Below are 19,756 nucleotides of genomic sequence, written 5' to 3'. Positions count from 1 at the left end.
CTCGCACTTGGGCGGACTTTCTCAGCTCCGGACAGGTGAAGGAGACCTCTGTTGGTAGATGCCAACTGCTTTTCTGTCCGGGGGGGGGGAGACTCGTCAATCATTTCCACATCACAAACCGGTAAATGTCCAATATAAAGCTCCACTTAGACTTTAAGCATGTCATTTTGGAGATCAGTCTGACCAGGGGGGCAAATATTTCGAGGGAAGGAAGGAAATCCCACTGGACTGGGGAGACCGACAAGCGACGGGAATCAACAATCCCAGCGCGAGCGATCAGGTTATTAAAAACTCTACGCGCAAGAACGCACGAGCCTACAGAGAGCCATCACCTAGAAAAAGGTCATTAGAGCTTTCTTTTAGCATATGATGAAAAATAAATAACCGTCCTGGGAATTTTAATTACTCACTCCCATCGCCACCTGCAAGAGTTAGAAGCCAGAGGAAATGGCACACTAATTAGCCACCGTTTCTTACCGAGTCTTATTTCTTCCAGGACTTCTTCGCGCCGCTGTGCATCAAGTGAGACAAAGCTGAGAGTTTGTGGTCGAGGAGGAGGTAGGTGGTGTCCTGCCAGGACCACTGGTAGGAGCTGAGATGTCTCTTAAAGCGACCTCATGCCTCACACTTGCAGGCAGAGATGCGACTGGGAACATCTTACATAATAAGTTCTCCGTGGTTGGCACGCGCGCACGCAGGCGCGCGCACTCACGCGCTCTCGCACACGCACGGGGGCCAATGGGGAAATTCAGCTGTTTGATATATGGTTTGGTTCAGCCAGACCGACGCTGGCCGTACCCACCTGAAGCCTGGAGACATGTATTAGTGACATCAGATGATCCGTTTTTGTTTCTTGGAAAAGGGGCACGCGGAGGTTTCTCGTAACGACGTCAGCTTTCATGTCTCCCAGATGAGGAATTGCCGTAATATCACAGTAAATTTATATTCACGTGTTATTTTTTTTTTTAGCGCATTTTAAAAAACCAGACAGTGCTTGCTGTATAACAATAAAGTATAGAATGAAATCCAGTACTATGCAAAAGTCTTGAGCCGGTCGTCCCTTTTTTTGTGTTTGGCTTCCAGGGAGCCTGAGTTTCTGCTAATTCTTTAAAGTGGTCTTGATCAGTGGTTCTCCAGGCTTTCTGAAACTATTTCAGAGTTTTTCTTTGGACACTGACTGTTTTTCAGTCTTGTGAATTCAGGCCTTGTTCCTGACCTTTTCCCCCTTTTTTGTTCACTTAACCCTGACTTACAAGCATTCAAGCATGAAAAAAGGTGATTAACTTAAGGGATGAACCAGTGTTTTGTCCACACATAACAAGAAATTCAGCAAAGGTGTAGTTTTAAAAATTGTACCTAATGGAGAGCAGTCTGTCACAAAACATGTAATTTGTTCCCATTTCTTTAGTTGAATAAAAATATATATCAGTGATAACACATGTCTGTGAAGGTTCTCAGTCATCCAGATCATCGTAGTCAAAGGAGCTTGCAAAGAAAAGCTTCTCGGATGAGAGGTGAAACGTCTTCAAGTAACTTAAAGAAGTCCAGACGCTTTTCTTTGCAAGCTCCTTTGACAGTGATAACACAGTTTGACAGGTATAAAAGAGTATTTTTACACCAACAAAGCAATACACAAATAACAACTAGGCAAAAAAGTTGGCATATCTCACCATGTGCTTAAAAACTTTGAGGGGTAGCTTGACAACTGGAGGACAGGAGAAGAAGTGGCAGGTGTAAAACACACAGAAAACAGCAGACAAACAGTATGTGAAAGTCACCTCCTTATGAAGAAAGTGTCTATAGCATCTGTAAAACACGGTGGACACATCACGGACACATCTAAAAACTGCAAGACCCTTGAGGCCTGGAGTTGGGGACCCCTGCTCTAAACGCTTCTAATGCAGTAAAAACATACATGGATAGTGTCATGGATTAGTCTTTCCAAGAGTCTGAACCATATTATTATTGAAGGAGTGTTGGATCATCTCAACAGTGAACATAACAAAAAGCAGGAACATCCAAAGAAGAGCTTTGAATGTCCTTCAAGAAGCCTGAAGAATTATGTCTGAAGAGTCCTTAAAGACATGACAAGAAAGCGTAGCTAAGAGAGTTCAGGCTGTGTTGAAGAATAATAGTGATCATAGCAAGTACTGACTTTCAAGCTTGTTAGAATTGTATAAACTCTGTTTTTGTCCTATATGCTATGTTGCAAACGTTTCAATGAATCACTGCACAGCACCTATTTCCCATTATAAATAAATGAGGGGTGGTTGAAGAGTTTTGTACGGTACTGTATATCATAATTGTGCTTTTGTTTCCGTATATGGAACTGAGAAATTCAGGCACAATTTTCACTCATTATAGTTCTGCAGAATGAATTTTGGATTGATGTGAATGTCAGCGTCTAATGTGCCTACAACTTTCTGTGTGTTATGTCCCCAAAGCCAGTGAGACGCATCTTAAAATCATCTGCTGCCAGAGTTTGATAATGAATACTGATAGACACTGCCTGCATTAAGACATAAGCTGACTTCCCCATTAGTTATAAAGATCACCAGCCTTTGTGATTGTCTGTGAGATGTCTCAGATCTGCATATCTGCTAACCACCCAGGGGCAATGTTCTCTGAATCTGCCATATGCACCTATCACAGGCTTTTCTTCACCCAAACCGACTGAAGCATCATCACGAATAAGCTCGCAGCTCTGATCCCTCTGCAGCTAACACCTAGAACTATTTTAAACCCTTTTTTTTTTGCACCTCCCTTGCTTGTGCAACAGATTCTTAACTGCATCTTCACACTGTCCCCACACATTCCTGTATGAAGAGGAGCCTGTTTGAAACAACAGTAATAGCTGTTTGTCTGAGAAGCAGAACTGTGTAATGACTTGCCACCAGAGCTCTGTGGGTGTTTACTCGACATAGAGACACGAGTTTCAAGTCACTCAAGACGACAAATCTATGCACATATTTTTCAGAGGAGAGCAGGACTGCTGAAATGAAAAAAAGAAATGCTCCAGGACTGCAATATTGCCATATTATTTGGCCGCGGTCGCCCTTTCTCTGTGCAATCAGCGCTGCTGTCAGTCACATTTTGAGTTTTCTTTGAACTGGAGCTGTTTTGATGGAAGGAGAAGAAGAAAACACTTCTTGGAGCAAATCTCTAATGTCTAGACAGTTGTGCACTGTTATGACTTGAAATTGTGTTTCCTGACCGCATGTGTCACCATGTCGGTTTGATTGAAAAGCGACAGCTTGATTCGGTAAAAGGAAGTGTGGCCGGTGAAGTCGGAGCAGTCTAAAAAGACTTCGAGTGGATAAGGGAACATTGCTTCTCCAGCCAAAAATGGTGTCGCAGTTCACAGTGCACACAACCAGAAAGCAGGGGGAGGTTTGTTTCACATGACATGATAAGGTAGAACAAGAAACAGACAACATGTTCTAAACATTTTGGAAACATCATCTTGCTGTCACTTAAAAGATTTAAGCACTCTTTGATCACTTACTGCAGTTGGTACACAATATCTGCTATTTAGTCCCCCTGTGCTTGTACACAACACTTGATTCAAATAGGGCCCTATTTGGACAGAAAGCTTATATTACATAAGGTATGTGTACAAGTGTGTGTAGTTTTTAACACTAGCAAGCTAAAACAAGGAAGGAAGGGTGGTGCTGTGAAATGTCACACTTTGCTCAGTTGCATTTGTATGTAGGTATGTAAGGAAAGAAAGAAAGAAAGTCATACTGCTGTGCAAGGCAGTCTGATAAATGAAACTAGTCACATCGACAGATTACTTAGACATGCACTTTATTACCATTAGAAAAATCCCACATAAATCAGAAACTTAATAACTTAACAAAATAATTTAAGATATTAGACTACAGCCTAGGTTCAAATTAGAGTTTAATTGAGCTTTAAATGGTGCTCAGGCCCATTGTCGAATTGCCAGCTCACTGTGTTGGAGGGGTTTGTGTGTTCCAGTGATCCCAGGGGGTGTGTTGTTTGGGGCTTTTGTGCTTGCCCCTGATAGGGTCTCCAAGGCAAACTGGTGATTGTGCCTTAGCCCATGGGACCCAGCTGGATGCAGCCTGAAGAAAAGACATAGACCACCCTCCTGTAGGCCCACCACCTTCAGGAGGTGCTGTAGGAATTGGGTACAATGTGTGTTTTGCAGCAGCCAAGGGCGGAGACCTGGCAATTCTATTAATGCTGACCAGGGGGACATGAAACGTAACCTCTCTGGCGGGGAAGGAACCTGAGCTCGTGTCTGAGGCTGAGATATAGTCGGGTTCACCTCAACACATGACTTGGGCTCTGGAACCAGTCTCCTCCTTTAGACTTGCCCATGATGAGGTTGGAGGCAGGGGTGGGTATTCGTGTCCCCTCAGCTTGCCAGTGGATGAAAGACCTATAGGGGCACGATTAGGAGGAACAGCCTGTCTGATCTGAACCGAGTCAAGTTCTGTGCAAATCACAGTTTGTCTATATGGAAAACAATGTTCGAATATTAGGATGTTTATAAGTGCACGAGGCACCAGGACGCCCTAGGTCACAGATTGATGATTGAGTCTGTAATTGTATCATCAGATCTGCGACTATATGTTCACGACAATCAGGTGAAGAGGAGCTGATGAACACCTGGTGGGGAGTTGGTTCAGGTAGTGTTAGGTTTATATTGTTGATTGTCATTTATGCTTAGAAATATATATTCATATATGCTTAGAGTTTTATAATCGATTGCATATTGAAAGAATGTCTCATCCTAGGTCTGTAACAACCCTGTGTAGCGTGAAGAGGGGAGTACGTTCACGCCTCTTCAGAGTGTTCTGGCATAGATCACCCACCTCCTAGGGTCATGAGAGAGGTTGTATCTTCTCTTGCTGATATATGGTATAGCAAACACACCTATATCTGTTTGAGTGAAACAGCCTTATGTTTAAGTGAACTGCTGGACTCTGGCACCAGCAGGTGTGGGGAGTCTTCACAGAGTCACATCTTGACCCCACACACACACGCATGCCTATACGTACACACAGACAAGGTACTCTTTGTTCACATGTATGCCTATGTAAGACGTCACTTGTTAATGAACTTATGCATATTCATGTAACCTCAATAAAGAGCAGTGCTACGAGGGAGCAGACAAGAGCGACTGGGGTTTGAGCGGAAGGAACAGCGCTCGTCACAGTTCTCTCCCTCGTGCACGAGTAACACAAAGAGCTCTGGTGACTTGCGTCTTGCTTTTGCTGTCATAGTAGAATTGTCTTGGCGTTCCAGCAATAGGGGTTTGTGCTAGACAGACCCATCAGGTAGTGTGGGAGAATGCTAGTCTGATGTTCTGCCACACCTAAACGTATAGTGAGGGTTTGCTGGGAATGCCTGGCAGCCTGTGAAATCTTTAACTTTCTGACTGGGAGAACTTGGACAGTATTCCAAAAGAGACTAGGGACACAGATGAAGAACGGATTGTAAGGTGGCTGGTACCTCTCGTGGTGGTAATCTCCAAACTAGATGCAAGACATCAGAGCTGAAGGGAGCTATTAAGCTAAAGGAGTCCTATCAGGCTTGGCTAGCCTGTGGGACCTTGGAGGGAGCTAACAGATAAAGGCCAACCGGAACGTCGCACAGGCACCTATAGCTGAAACAAAAACTCAGGTGTGGGAGGAGTTCAGTGAGTGAACTCCTCCCACACCTGTGGAGGCGTGTGGACTATATTTTGTTTAAACAAAATATAGAGAAGAGTGAGAGCTAAATAAAGTTTCATGTAAATTTTAAGATCTGATGCTAAGGATGACATCCGATATTTCTCGGCGATAGCTTATCACTAACAGTGTGCTTATGAATATGTGATGATTTATGAGGGTGACTGGACCACTCTGGGCCAAGTTGTTGTTCCAGGTCCTTATCGCTTTGATATTTTGCATCTGGCAGATTCTTGGCGGGACACATGGGAGTCAAAGTCTTTGAACAGACTGCTGATGCATTTCTTCTGGCCCGGAGTAAAATCAATCGCAGCTTGAGCACGCTGTGTGCACAAACATACTTCTAGACACCCTTTTATAAGTGTGACACTGTAATCCGCTTAATTGAGAGGTTTCCTTAAATCAGCCTGCACGTGTTCAGAACAGAATAGAGGTCTACAAACCTCCATTTACATGATTGTGCAACTCCTGGCACTGCCAAGCTATTTCAAGCATCTCTCTTTACTGCTGTGTGTCTCCTTTTTCTTTTATTCAGCTTTATTAACCTTATTCTTATTAACCTTGTTGGCGTAGTAACCGGTCTCGTAGTGCTGATACTGTCTAATCTGTAAGACTAAAAGGAATTATGATTGTTTGTTCCACAAATGACGCTCAAGGTGCTAGAGACACACCGTGTATTGATAGTGACACCGTCGTAAATTTGAACACTTCATGTTTACCTTTCACACACGTTTCAGTCAGGTTAGATCAAGGTCTTTCTTTTAGGGAATTAGTTTATGGCCCTGTTTACAGCTCACCTATGATGTAAGCATGAAATGATCAGGACAGAACGGATCAGTCACTCATGTTACAGCAATATTGTTCCATGCCAGTATTTTATATTGCAGCACATATTAGTTAGTATAAATACATCCATATGTCAGGCAGTGATAAGGAACCTTATGCATACATGTATGTGCTGATTTTGTAAAGTGTGATCTATGCACTAACTAAAAGCTGTCCTGCTACCCATGCTGTCATTCAGAGATGGGGAAATTGAACTTTTTGAGAAAGTGGGATGCTGACTATTTTTTAATTACAGTCTTTTTATATGCATCTAAATTTAATTTTTGTGTTTTGACATTATGAGAAATGAAATACTTGATCCACTTTCATATATAATAGTGTCATAAGTGAAGATAACCACAAGCAAACTGGGCTTTTAAAAGCTAATTTATGGGGCAAAAATATCCAGAGATGTAATCGGCTTTTATGAAAGGAGTAAGGAAGGATATGCTTCAGCCTTCAAACAGATGGCCTCACACTTGATATGATGCAGAATTTCTAGCTGAATCAGTGACTGCAAGCTGCCCAGTCCCCGAGGGCAGTAAGCAAACCTCAAACTATAACATTTCCACCACCATGATTCACAGTTGGTATGAGGCTCTTCTTCGGCTGAATACGGAGAGGTCCCAAAGAAATCGGCAGATGATTGAAACCTTTCTGCATCTGCCACATGCAGATTGAGAAAGTACTTTGGCAGAAAATGTTTTCTTTCTTCAAAAGGGAGAGACTTCTTTCAAAGTATTTAGACATCTTGACAGACTCATGCATAGCTTCTGCCATTTTTAAGGTGTTAAGAGAGCTCTGTATTTTGGTAGGAAAGCAGCAGATGCTTCACTAAGAATGGGAACACCACATCTTAGATGTCAGAGATTTGGATAAGACAGCTCCCACCTGTCACTCTCCAAAGGAGGGTCTTATCACTGGCAAATAATCTGGAACACTTATTTTGTTTTGTATGGGTGTATTTAGTTTTTACACACGACTTTGCTTTTGTTTTCAATTTTTGTTTTTGGCAAATTCTAAATGATAAAAGCTGCCAAACAATACAGCAAATCTCACATATAATCATGTGCTGGCCTAAAACAAGGATGTCAAACTTATATCATGGTGACCTTAAGTGGGTCGTACCCATCAAACTACATGATGAACCTTTTGTGAAAAATTACAGGAAAAGTGGTTAGTTTGTTGCTCAGACTGTCCTGTAATTATGAAATGTAAAGTTTTTTATAGTTCCCAGAAAATGTTCCTTTTATTTTAAACTGTGGACTTTTCAAATAAAAGGAAAACAGGGACTTTCCTGTCATTTAATTGTTGATCTGTTAGTTAATTACTATGAACAGTTGTGATGGCATCAGCCACACAGGGGTAAATTAGTCCATTTTTCACTTTATTAGTTTGCTTTGCAGTTTTCTTCATTAATCATTTGGTTAAACCTACACTGAAAAAAATATGTTGTTGGATTTACTTAATTCAATGGTGGACATTTGTTGCACACAGATGTTTTGCTTTGGCAGCAACTTAAACCATTGAGTTAAATTAACACAATTTATTCATGTTCAATAAACCTGTGCAATTTGTGTTGATAAAATGTGACTTAAACATGTTTTGATGAAGTAATTTGAGCTCTTGGAATATTTTAATCCTTCACAATTTTCTCACGTTATCCCAACACGATTCAATAACTTTTACCCAATACTACTTGGTCACTTAAATACTACATGTTATCTTCAAATTACATTTTGCTATTATATTCTAGTATCAAATACACAATTTTCAAATGGAGGCCTTATAACAGATTGTATTGTTCTCTTCCAAGATGGTTGCTGGCATCCACCAGTAACCTTTCAAAACAACATGTCTAATTTCACTGCAGTAGGTAAAGAATTAAACTGACATTACTCCTCCACTGAATCTATATAAATCAACAGTTAAATAATGTCAGTTCTTCCGTGTTCTCTGGAATCAATCACAGCAAAGAAATTAGACTGTTTCTTTTGAAAAATGTTGGGAAAGAACAATACAAAACATTCTATTTAAGGCCTCTGACATCAAGATTCAGTTAAACAACAATTATAACTAAACAATTTGAGGTAATGTTAGTTTCCATTAACATTAAATTAGGTTACTGAATTGGCAAACACCTTCCTATTAACATTACCCATTTTACCCCAATAACTAAAGAAATTAGCACTTGCAGGTCAAAAACTTTATTCAAGAGACGCAAAAATAACATTGATACAGTGACTGTCAAAAATTACAGCACTGATCATACTGTGACATCTTGGTTCAAAACAGCACACTTAGAAATATTCAACGTTCTTTACTTCAACTGAATGAAACTGAAAATACCATTTCACACGACCCATATGGGATATTTAGACTGTATAACTGTTCACGCTACATCTCTTCACTAGTAAAAGAAAGAAAAAATACAAAGAGAAATTTAAAAATGCTGCCAAACAGACAGAGAACTTGTACAGAGCAAAAGGAAAAACAAACAACAACAAAAAACAGCTCGTCCTCATGGCAGTTGCAGAGTATATAAAAATGAACCCTGCGATCCGTTCCTGGAATTGAGCTTCAAAAATGCAGCAGAACAAGTGTGAGATTTAAATGTCCTCTCACCTAGAGCTGGTCACCTCACATGCATAACAGTGAGCTTCGTTGCAGGAGCAGTTTTGTCTTAGTTGTGAGCTTTTCTTGAGAGCTGAGTTGCATCCAACTCCATTACCACCCATTGAATCACCTCAAAAGTGTAGCAGAGTTGTGATGGGTAACTCATGTTGAAGGAATAAAAAAGGTCCAAACAGCATGGCTACTGCAAAGGTCACGTTATCCAGATCTTGAAGAACAACATCAGAAAAGTCATTGCCTGGCGCATCTCTGGAGACAGATGTTCATTGTGGTTTTCTCAATCTGTGCAGTGGCCTCAGTCAAGTCCTGGTTAAACACAAAACATTTCTTTAAGATTCCTTTTTAAACTCATCTCTTTTGAATCTACCAGTTCTAATGTTAGAGTAATTTAAACCAATGCAAGCAACATAGTAAATAGCTATAGCCAAAGAGTGGCCTGCCATGCTGCCATTCATGGTCTAACAGAGTTTCTAAGAGAGGGTGAAAAACATAATAATTTCAAATGCTTTACATTAGTTTTTGTTAGAAAGACACCGGCCCATCAGAAATCCAGGCTATGTCACTCAGAAGATGTTAGAATTTAGACTTTCAGCCCCACAATTTGGTTAGCTGTTGGTCAGTTGGTCTTTTTTTTTTTTTTTTTTTTTTTTCAAACAAAAGCTAATGTAAATACTGGTGGGATTTTCCTTTGTTCATTAGAATGACAAATTTAAAGTTTTTTCACACTGATGTGACCCCTAATACAGGGGTGGGGGTGGGGCCTCAAGGGCCGGCGGCCGAGTTCACTACCAGGCCTCATGTGAACTTCAAATTATTAAAGAGGACTACTGGTCCTAACCAGTCCAATGAGGATCAAGTGGATAACTAAATGCATTTTTAAAGGTTGCAAATCCACAATCTACTCATAAAACACTCACCATGAACTCCTGCACCAAGACGTTGCAATTGTCTTTCACACAGATGCGGAGCACTTTGATGAGGGACTCCGAGCATTAATGTCATCCTTGACTATTATAACAAAGAAAACAGAGATTTGTGAACTTTTCAGTAGCACAGAAGAAAATGATCCCAGACAAAAACTCTTGACTTTTTAAACCAGTCAACATGCAACACCAGCATCTACAAAGCAATATCAAAAGTTCCTGTTTGACATCAACTTTATGGATATATAGTTTCCAGAACATTTATTTTTAAAAAAAGATAAATTTTTCTCAGTGGGCCAGTAAATGCATGACGAAAATTATGGCATCCTTTTAGTGGAATCATTACTCACAGGTAATAGTTGACTGTTTCAATGGATGTAGCATAAAAATTTTACTGACCTAATGCAATACATATACACTTTGTAGTTAAAGAATTTTAAAGTTCTTACTGTCATAATGGCAGCTACATCCTTTAGCTTTGTGCCCTGTTCCCCCGATCACTTTGCAAACACTTTCAGCAGACTGTCAGAGAGAAACTCAGCTCCGTCAGAAACCTTGACTGTAAAGGCATGGTTGGGATGCACTGGAATGCTGCATTTTATCTGAAATGACATAAAATTATTTTGAAATAACAGCAGGCACTGTGCTTGGTTAATCAGTAATGTTTTGTTGAATAAAAACTGTGTTTCCAGATCTTATGGGATTAAAAAAAATCCAAAGATGTTTGTTTCTGATTTGCAACCCAACAACCCACAAGTTACAACCTCATTTTAGTTCAAGTGTGCATTAATGTGAGTCCAGTAATCACCTTTCTGGCAATACATACAGGTATAAGTTAAATCTATGGCAGATTTTGGATTTCTCAGTTGTATTAATAGGGTGAGTATGCATGCACCTAATAATTATAAAAAACCCATTATAATTAAGTTACAGAAACGAAAATAGAATATACTTTCTTACCATAACACCTTGAACCCACAATCCATCAGCTGACTTCTGGTGAAATGCAGAATAGAGGTCGTCTCTCAATGTGCAGCAAAAATAAACAAAAACAAAAACAAAAGGACAGCAGGTGAGGGCAGGAGGGGTAGGGATGTAAGCTAGCATAATGCCGCTGATGATATTAGCTAAAGCTGTTCAATGTCCAAAATCTCACTAACACCACGGTGCAGTAAATACACAATGTAACTGAAGAGTCAGTTGGCAAATCTATTCACACAGAAAACCAAATTATGTTATGAGTGCCTCGTAATTAGGTTTAATGTGATATTACGGCTCTTGTGCCAAAGACAAATTCAAATGAAAAAGCGCCAATTCTTTGACAACAGATAAAACAGCAAATAAGCTAACGGCTCTTTTTTAGCATGTTACATGGCGACACTCTAGACGTTTAACTACATTTGTCTGAAATATGGTAAATATTAATTCAAAAAATCAAGACATACCAAAAACGTAGAGTTGGCTGCTCGACTTGACTGAGATGGATGCCTTTTTTAAACCACGATCCAAAGCCCGCGAGATGAAATCACGCGTGGTTTCACGAGATTTAACGTTGCTATCTTATTGACTTACTTCACCTGAACATGATATGAACAATTTAATACACCCTTTCTGCATATCATGTAGTTTTTACACTATATAGTTACATTTAACTTTAAAACATGAGGCAATTGTGTTAAATACATGCAAGATGCTTACATAAATCCAAGAGATGGCCAGTCCCTTTTTTTCAGTGTAACACTGGTATTATGAGGCGCGCACATAGTAACATTGTGTGGTTTTTCTAAAATGTTTTGTTATATTAATTATGTTTCTCTTTCTTTGAGTTACCTGGGTTTGGGCGGTGGCTGTTTCCTGTCTGGGCAAAAGGCGTGGCTGAGGACTCTGGGGACAAAATGCCTGCTCAGCAGGACCAACCATGGGCTTACCAGGAGCAGGTGTGTTTTAGGTTTAGTTAGGTTATTCTGTGCTTAGTTAATATTAGTGTGTGTTTTGTTTTTCCCCCTTATTGTGTTCAAATGGTTTGGCCAAATCATTATAAAAGTTACCCTCATGTGTCTTTGTAATTAGGTCAGTTTGTGAGTTAAGTTGTGTCTCACTTTGTTTTGTTGAAGTTTCTGGAAATTCTTTTTTGTAGAGTTATATTTAGTTGACCTCTTTTATGGGCCTGCTAAGTATGGTTTTGAATTTTGTTAATTTTGGACTTTTTGAGGGTTAAAATAAAGAAAACCCTTTTTGAAGATATTTTTTTGCCTGTGTCCTCTTTGCTTTGGCTGCTTGGTCCCTCACAACAGTAAGGGGGGAGACTTTAACAATAGGAAAAGCTTTAAACAGGGTTGTCAAACACGACGCTCAGGGGCAAGAATTTTGACCCCATGCGGTCTTTGGAAACTTTGGAGGAATTTTGGACATTTCACTGTAATTTCATCAATTTTGCAGCTTGTCTTTCTGATAAAGACCTTCCCCACAGTGATAATACACCCAAAGTAGTGAAAACAATTAAATGACAGAAAAGTTCCTATTTTTTGTTAAGTGGGCCATAAAAATGGCCTCCATACAAGAAAGCAATAAGTTCTAATGAAAATGAACTGGAAATGGGGTACACAAGATTTATTTTTCCTCTGAAGCAGACTAGTGGCTGAAGATGCAGTTCTGGCCTGCAATCCAAGGCCCACAGTCGGCACGGTCAGAATTGTTAACCTTGCCTTGCTAGGGAGTGGGTTTCCACATCAAATCCTGGCACTTCAGCTCTCAAGCTCCTCCTCTACACGTCTTGATCAATTTCCTCTCATTGGTTACCTCCCAATTCCGGAGTAGGCTTTTCTTCCTTGAACCCAGCATACCAACAGTTTCCAATCCAGTCTTTTTATGACAACAAATCCACATGAACCCTGATTAAAACGAGTCCTCCCTCCAGTGTCATTTGATTATTTTAAAAGCAAAACCTTCCAGGCCAGATTAAAACTATTTTCCTTTAAAATATTCACTTCTCTCACTGGAGTTTCCAAATTTAAACCAGCTTCCCTGCTGCAACTGTGTCCTACAGAAAAAACTCCTTCCTGTTTTCTCCTTTATAGATAAGGCCTAAACCCATTACCAATCAACTACTCCCTGTACTCAACTCCAAATAGCTGGACTAGAGTGGAAACTCCACTCCTACATTGGTGTGGCCAATCCACAAAAACACCAAACCAATAATAATTGAAATGGAAAATGATGCCAACCCAATGTTTAGTGGGAGATTCTCTCAATTATTCCACCATGCCACATCCTGCAACATTTTCACCACTATAGAAATTCCTGGGATTTCTTTTTTTTTTTTTTTTTTTTTGCAAAGTAAAAATAAATAACATAAAATAAATATTTTGTGAATTAACAAAAACTTTCTGCTTTATAATTACAGGATAGTAATCCAACAGGCTACACATTCACTTCTTACAATGTAAGCCCAAAGAGTTGCGCTGACTGATTTCTTTCATTAACTACAAAAACATTTTCTTTATCATGTAGAGGCTTACTGATATATGAAAGTGAACTTGTTTTTCTTGTACTGAGATGTCTGTGATATTAAATATGAAGTTGAACTGCTTTTCACTGACAGAAAGTTTTACCAGTCTGGTCCACTTAAAGTGGTCAGTATATAAAATGAGTTTGACATTCCTGATTTAAAGCTTAAAGTCTATCCACTCCTTTGCATTTTGTATCCTTCACATTTACGCCCCAGGACCTGATGTTTGACACCCTTGGCCTAAAAATCAATAGCCAACATTAATATATTTTAAATAAAGCAATCCTACATTATAACTTTTTAAAACAAAAACATATTTATCATGTGAATGAAATGGTAACACTAGATAAACTTGAACTTTGCTGTCAAAGCCACAAAGGGAAACTCTGTCATGACCTTTATTTATATTCAATTTTCTCCTCTATTGTCTGCTTTTCATGTCAGTCGTTGCTTGTTTGTGTTGGACACCCGATCGCTGCCTGCTCCCTTTGTCTCGTTCGCACCGTCTTGTAAGTCTACTAACATCTAGTAAACTACATATAAATCAAATGTGCCTTTTTTGGGTGCTGTGCTTTTAAATTCCTGTCTGAACTGTGACACAATCTCCCCTGCAGTATCGCAGCCTCTTACATGAATAAAGCTGAAGTGATCCTTGACACCATCACAGCAACACAGTTCTACAAATCCCCCGAGGCTTTAAATAACCCCAGCAATGAGCAAATGCCACAATGCCTCAGGTAGCTTGCGATGACAAACAACCCTCATCAGTTGCACAGATCACATCTGACATCGAGCTCACCCCGGTGCTCTTCGCTTAAAATGCGACTTAAAGGAGCAGCACACGGTGGGCGGTACATATAAGATGTGCACATTATTCAGCACTGACAAGTACAATGTTCAGCATTTCAATAAGTCACACATTTATGTTGTAACAGATGGATCACACTGGTGTTGTGATGAGCCCACAGGTAATCATCAGCTGACTCTGCATGCGGTCCCCTCAAGTCTGTCGAGTTTGTTAGTGTCTTCCAGCTAACGGCTTTGTTTTCACAGTTTCGCTTTATTATCATCAACCTTGGTTTTGGTCTGCTCGGGGACAGCGAAAATAATATTTTAAAAAGGACAAAAAGATTTCAACTAAATGTGAAGCAGTCAGATGCTTCCTTTGGAAGTCAGAGGAAGCTAAGGCAGAGTTAGAAGTTAGAAAAAGGTGAGCTGTTAAATGTAATTGAAACATAAACATGCCTCACAATCAGGTGAGAGACCACACGTTTTTCACAAAAACTTGAATATAGTGTTACTGTCCTTCACAGTTATAGTTTGTTTTGTTTTAAAAAGAGAATCGTTTCTTTTAACTCATTGATAACATTTTCTGATCTGTGCAGAATAGGCCTACGGTCATGTGATGAAGAACGTTTTCTCAGGACAGTGCACATTTCAGCAGCTTATTCAACCAGGTTTAGCAGCAGTATGACTTCTTTACACTCTTCTTTGCATCATTGCTTCAATTCATTGAGATTTGCAGGCATTCAGGTATACACAGCTCTCTTAAGGTACAACCACAGCATTTGAGTGGTTTGACTGGGTTATTGCAGCATCTTGATTCTTCTCTTTTTCAGTCATTCTGTTGTAGGCAGGTCTGACTGGGATGATTGTCCTATTGCATGACCTAATTTTAGCAAAGATTTAGTTCATGGTTGACTCAATGACTGCAAGCTGCCCAGATCCTAGACCTGCAAAGCAAACCCAAATCATCACCTCTCTACCACTATGCTCACAGTTGATATGAGGTGTTTGTGCTGATATTTGGTTTTCACCAAACATGGTGCTGTGTATTATGGCCAAGCATCTGCACTCCGGTCTATCCAAAGGACATTGTTCCAGCAGTCTTGTGATTTGTTGCAACTTTGCAAACCTAATCCATGCTGCTGCCACGCTCATTTTAGAGAGAGGAGGCTTTCTCCTGACAACCCTTCCAAACAAGTCGTCCTTGTTCAGTAATTGTACTGTCATGAACTTTAACATTTAACATACTGACTGAGGCCTGTAGAGTGTGAGATGTAACTGTTGTCTATCTCTGAATGTTGCATGGTCTGATCTTGGAGCTAATTAGTTGAAAGCTCCAGACCAGCAATCTGACAAAATGTGTGTTTTTATAGCAGTGCTCACAGTTGGTGAAAGTAACTTGATGACATGCAGCATGTGGCTGATATTTACTGTTTTATGAAAGCATTAAAGGCATGCTTAGTTTTTCGCAGAAGTGCACAAAGTGGGAATGTATAAAGCTGTGAACTTCTGCCAAGTTGCAGATTAGCTTAAGCTAACCTAAAAAGCTTAAGCTAATATAAAAAATTCACTGTATATAAGACACATAATCCATGTGATGTCACCAATTTGTTAGCCACGTCAGTTGTGAAGCCTCAAGCTAAGAGCAGTTTAGCTAAACCCAATGTAGCGTAACATATAATATTTGTATATTTGCATCTTCTAATCTTTGGTATTTCCCTTACTTAATTCACCTAATTTATCAGTCTCCAAGCCACAGCCATAATGGAAAGTCTGCAAATAAGGCAAGCTAAAAATAAAACTCATTTCAATTTTGATTCAAGCTACTTATAGAATTGCTTTTCATATCATGCGCTAACCTAATTTTAAAACAAATAGACTGAGAGGGAAAAGAAAAATAAATAGACAAGTGAGGAGCCCGAGATTGGGGTCTATTAAATCATAGCTGCATTAGCGGCAGGCATTAGTCCCTCTGACCCTCTTCGTGTAATTCATATAAATGTTCTGCATCTCCTCTCTGCTTTCTCAAGCCACATATGTATTCTGCTCAGCTCGTGTCTGTGTGCAGCATGCACAGTCTTTCTTGCCGCCTGGCTTTCGCCTCCCTGTTCCTTGTTGCTGGTGAAGGATTCCTAATTCACACTAATATTGTCACTGCAAATAGAATGGTAGATGTCACACCTCAAAATAGCCCTCCCCCCAATGGCAAGAGGTGAAAACTGAATTCAGAGGCAGCATAATATGATAGCGGGGGACAGCAAGTTGTTATTGATCCACTCAAGCATTTGTTCAATATGAGTCTGCTGACACATGGCAGATATGACCATCCGCCCACTCGGGGGTTCTTGGCCACTGCTACATCGCCTCTTTGCAAGATTCGGAGAGGATGCCAGTCATCATGTGTTGCTGTATGAGGCTGAAATGTTTAAAAGCATCATGCATCACTGATTGTGTGATTGTGCTGTGTCCAGCATGATGCAATCAAATCATATCATACACATGCTAAACCAGAGACATAAAGACTTTTTTATTTCTTAGATTTTCCATTAGCAGTATAGGCAAACTGTAATATGACACACAGGCTGTGCTTCTCCTTTGAGAGCATGTGTCAGAGGACAGTCCAGTTGAGTTATCAAGCCTCTGCTTGCTGTCTTGTATAATGTTCTCCACAGGGAAATGCCCAGCTCCTGCCAAGTGTGGGCCATGTGTGAAAAAGCGATGATCCACCCACTGTCTGTCACTGCAAGACGCTATAAGCTATAAGGCTGCTGCCCTGGATTTTACGATGTCTGAGTGAACAGTGCAGAAAACTGAGTGACTTCTACTCCCAGTTTTCTTCTTTTTTATCGAGAGTGAGTGAAATCCTTCCACTCACAGCAGCAAACACAGTTGGGAGGCTTAAATATTTCACCATTATTAGTTTTCTCTAACTACCCCAGTGAGGCAGGGAAATATCTCTGCCTTTTCCAGAGCTGGCTCAGACCTCAGTGACAGACAAACCCGAGGAAGGTCGTGCCACTGCTTTAGCTGACTTCAGCGGCTAATATGGTCACTATTTTCCCATGCTGTGTTAATTCTAATCATTCCTCAGAAATGTATTGTTGTTGTTTTTTCTTTGTATCCAAATAAGCCCACTACAGTGTCCAAATGTGATTTCTCACCACATGATTTCATAACGACAACAAAATACTGACACAGATCTGTTCAATTCTCATGGCGGTGTAAATGACCCTGTGCTGTTCATCATTCTGGGAGAGCCGTGCATCACAGAGCAGCCGTCGCCCCAAGACAGTTGGCTTCACCAAACAACAACCTGAAAAGTTTTGTCTTGCAGGATTGTGGTGTGGAGGAAAATTGATTCCTCGCTTCAAACAGCCAAGTAACCCTGGGAAAATTGCACCTGCCACCTCTGTCAGTTTATAACCACCCTTTCGAACAAAACACACAATTCACCTGGCACTGCTCCTGCTCCTTTGTAAGCCGTCTGATTTTACAGTCTTGCCATGCATTCTTCGTGCTCTTACGACAGGTTTTAGCTCATACAAACTTTGCAGCTGTGGTTCTCAAAGTATGGGCAACTGGCCACAAGAGGTCCTCACTAAAATCTGATGTGCCCTCAAGGTTGACAAAGAAAGATTACCCTGTTGTGGATTTCATTCACCTGCAGTTAGTGTGGTACAATGAAGCAGGGCAACCTAAGCCTTCCTAACAAATGCATCTTGCGTCTAGACATATGATTTAGTCGTAATGGATTACAAACACCATCAAGATGTTTTTATATGATGCATTTTTCCTGTGGCGCACTCAACCGTATGCTGGATCCCTAAATAAGCCCTCAGTCATCAGAACTTTAAAGCCGTTCCTAACGATGCCCGCTCTTATGGATTCAAGTCACGTGTGCAAGAAATACTCACTTTTCTTCTATTTTTATGTTTTTCTACCACATTTTACAACTCACATCTCCTGCGCCAGACTGAAGATGGCAGTTAGTTGGCATGGAAACTGTTTTAGATGGGGTGCAGGTAGAATGAATGGCACCACTGGAGCTCCACTGTCCCAATCTAATCAGCTGTATTGTCTGTTGGTCTGCCAGCTCCTTCTCTTATCAGATAAAGTATAAGGGGGCCACGCTGTGGAGCATAGTACTTTAACTTTTCTTTTTCCCTTTTTTGTCCATCAGCCTGCATCTCAGCAGGCTGATGGACAAAAGACATGCTGTGCCTGTCCTTACTGCAAAACAGGCTCAATATTCAGTAACAGCAGCATAAAATGCCTTCTTCGAGGATTATTTTGATGAAGATTAATAATAGTTGCGTGATTTGCGTAACAGGGTTGCTAATAAAAGCTCAAGGTCATGGACTGGGCCAGTTTATGTCTTTCTAACTGAGTGTTTGTGGTATACACCCACAGTTAATTCTGTAAATGTTGCCCACTTTGTTTTCATTATGTTGTCATTTCTCTTCCTCTTCCTATGTGCGTCGTCTGCACGGTTTAATTTAGTTTTTTCCTGATGTGAGGAGATGCTGCTGTGCTGGTATACTGGAATGCTGTACTTTCTGTAATACCACACTTACTATACAGAAAAGCAGGCTTTTGGATATTTCACACCACAAACTCTTTTTTTACTCAGTGTCCACCTGTTATTATGTAAATCCAATTCGCAAGACATGTGAAAATTATTAAGCAAATGCTTGTCTCTTTGAAGTGATAAGTGTGATCTGCTTGACACCTGATGTTAGGAGTTAAAATGAAAAAAAAGACTTAGTGTTGCTGTACATTATCAGCCTGAAGTCAGAGGACAAATAAAAGGCAATATTGGTTTTGTAAAAACTTCATTGCCTGGTGACATATTTTTATTGTGTGTGTGTGTGTGTGTGTGTGTGTGTGTGTGTGTGTGTGTGTGTGTGTGTGTGTGTGTGTGTGTGTGTGTGGTGGGGGGGAGGGGGGGTTGTAGTGATGTCATACCACAGTATCAGAGATCAGAGTACCTCTAATGAAATGATTAATCAATTTGGTCCAATCAGTTCTGCAAAGCCTAAAGGCAGGAGAGAAATAAATGGAAATCTGCAACAACTAATTGATTAACTGAGTGCTGGAGTCTTTCAGGTCTAGCGGTTGAAGAATGACGCTGACAGAAATACAGTAGTGTATATGTGGTGCCTATGCTTGCTGTTCAGACAAAGGCAGCAGGATCTATTATAGACAGGACTGTGGGAGGGCACTTCTTCACCCAGATGGAAAATATATATGCAAACAAAAATTCATTTGGTGTTTATAAAGGGCATTTCTACACCCGGGACAGAAACCCCTCGGAGAAGCCCCACTCTCAATTTTCCCCGTGCACCGTGCTGCTGTGTACAGTGTATTGGACAGAAAAA

At 40.4% G+C, this 19,756-nt stretch overlaps 1 long non-coding RNA gene across 2 annotated transcripts; it reads right to left on the bottom strand.

Moving 5' to 3' along the window:
- Positions 1–7,966: 7,966 nt before the first annotated feature.
- On the bottom strand, positions 7,967–11,822 carry LOC147317030 (uncharacterized). 2 transcript variants are annotated; one of them, XR_015131797.1, is made up of 5 exons: positions 11,783–11,819; positions 11,045–11,661; positions 10,534–10,686; positions 10,079–10,169; positions 7,967–9,467 (listed from the first exon to the last, which is right to left on the bottom strand). It is a non-coding gene; the product is annotated as an uncharacterized LOC147317030 (long non-coding RNA). The 2 variants fall into 2 exon arrangements; XR_015131796.1 differs by having other exon boundaries at positions 11,045–11,822.
- Between the last annotated feature and the right edge of the window lie 7,934 nt (positions 11,823–19,756).

The sequence above is a fragment of the Aulonocara sp. 'chitande type north' Nkhata Bay genome, linkage group LG12, assembly GCF_057382095.1.
Source record: "Aulonocara sp. 'chitande type north' Nkhata Bay isolate Kocher_YH1m ecotype deep benthic linkage group LG12, A_spYH_male_GT1.1, whole genome shotgun sequence".
In the NCBI taxonomy this organism is placed as follows: Eukaryota; Metazoa; Chordata; class Actinopteri; order Cichliformes; family Cichlidae; genus Aulonocara; species Aulonocara sp. 'chitande type north' Nkhata Bay.
The sequence above is the reverse complement of the archived record's forward strand: the minus strand, read 5'-3'. Positions and strand labels throughout refer to the sequence as shown.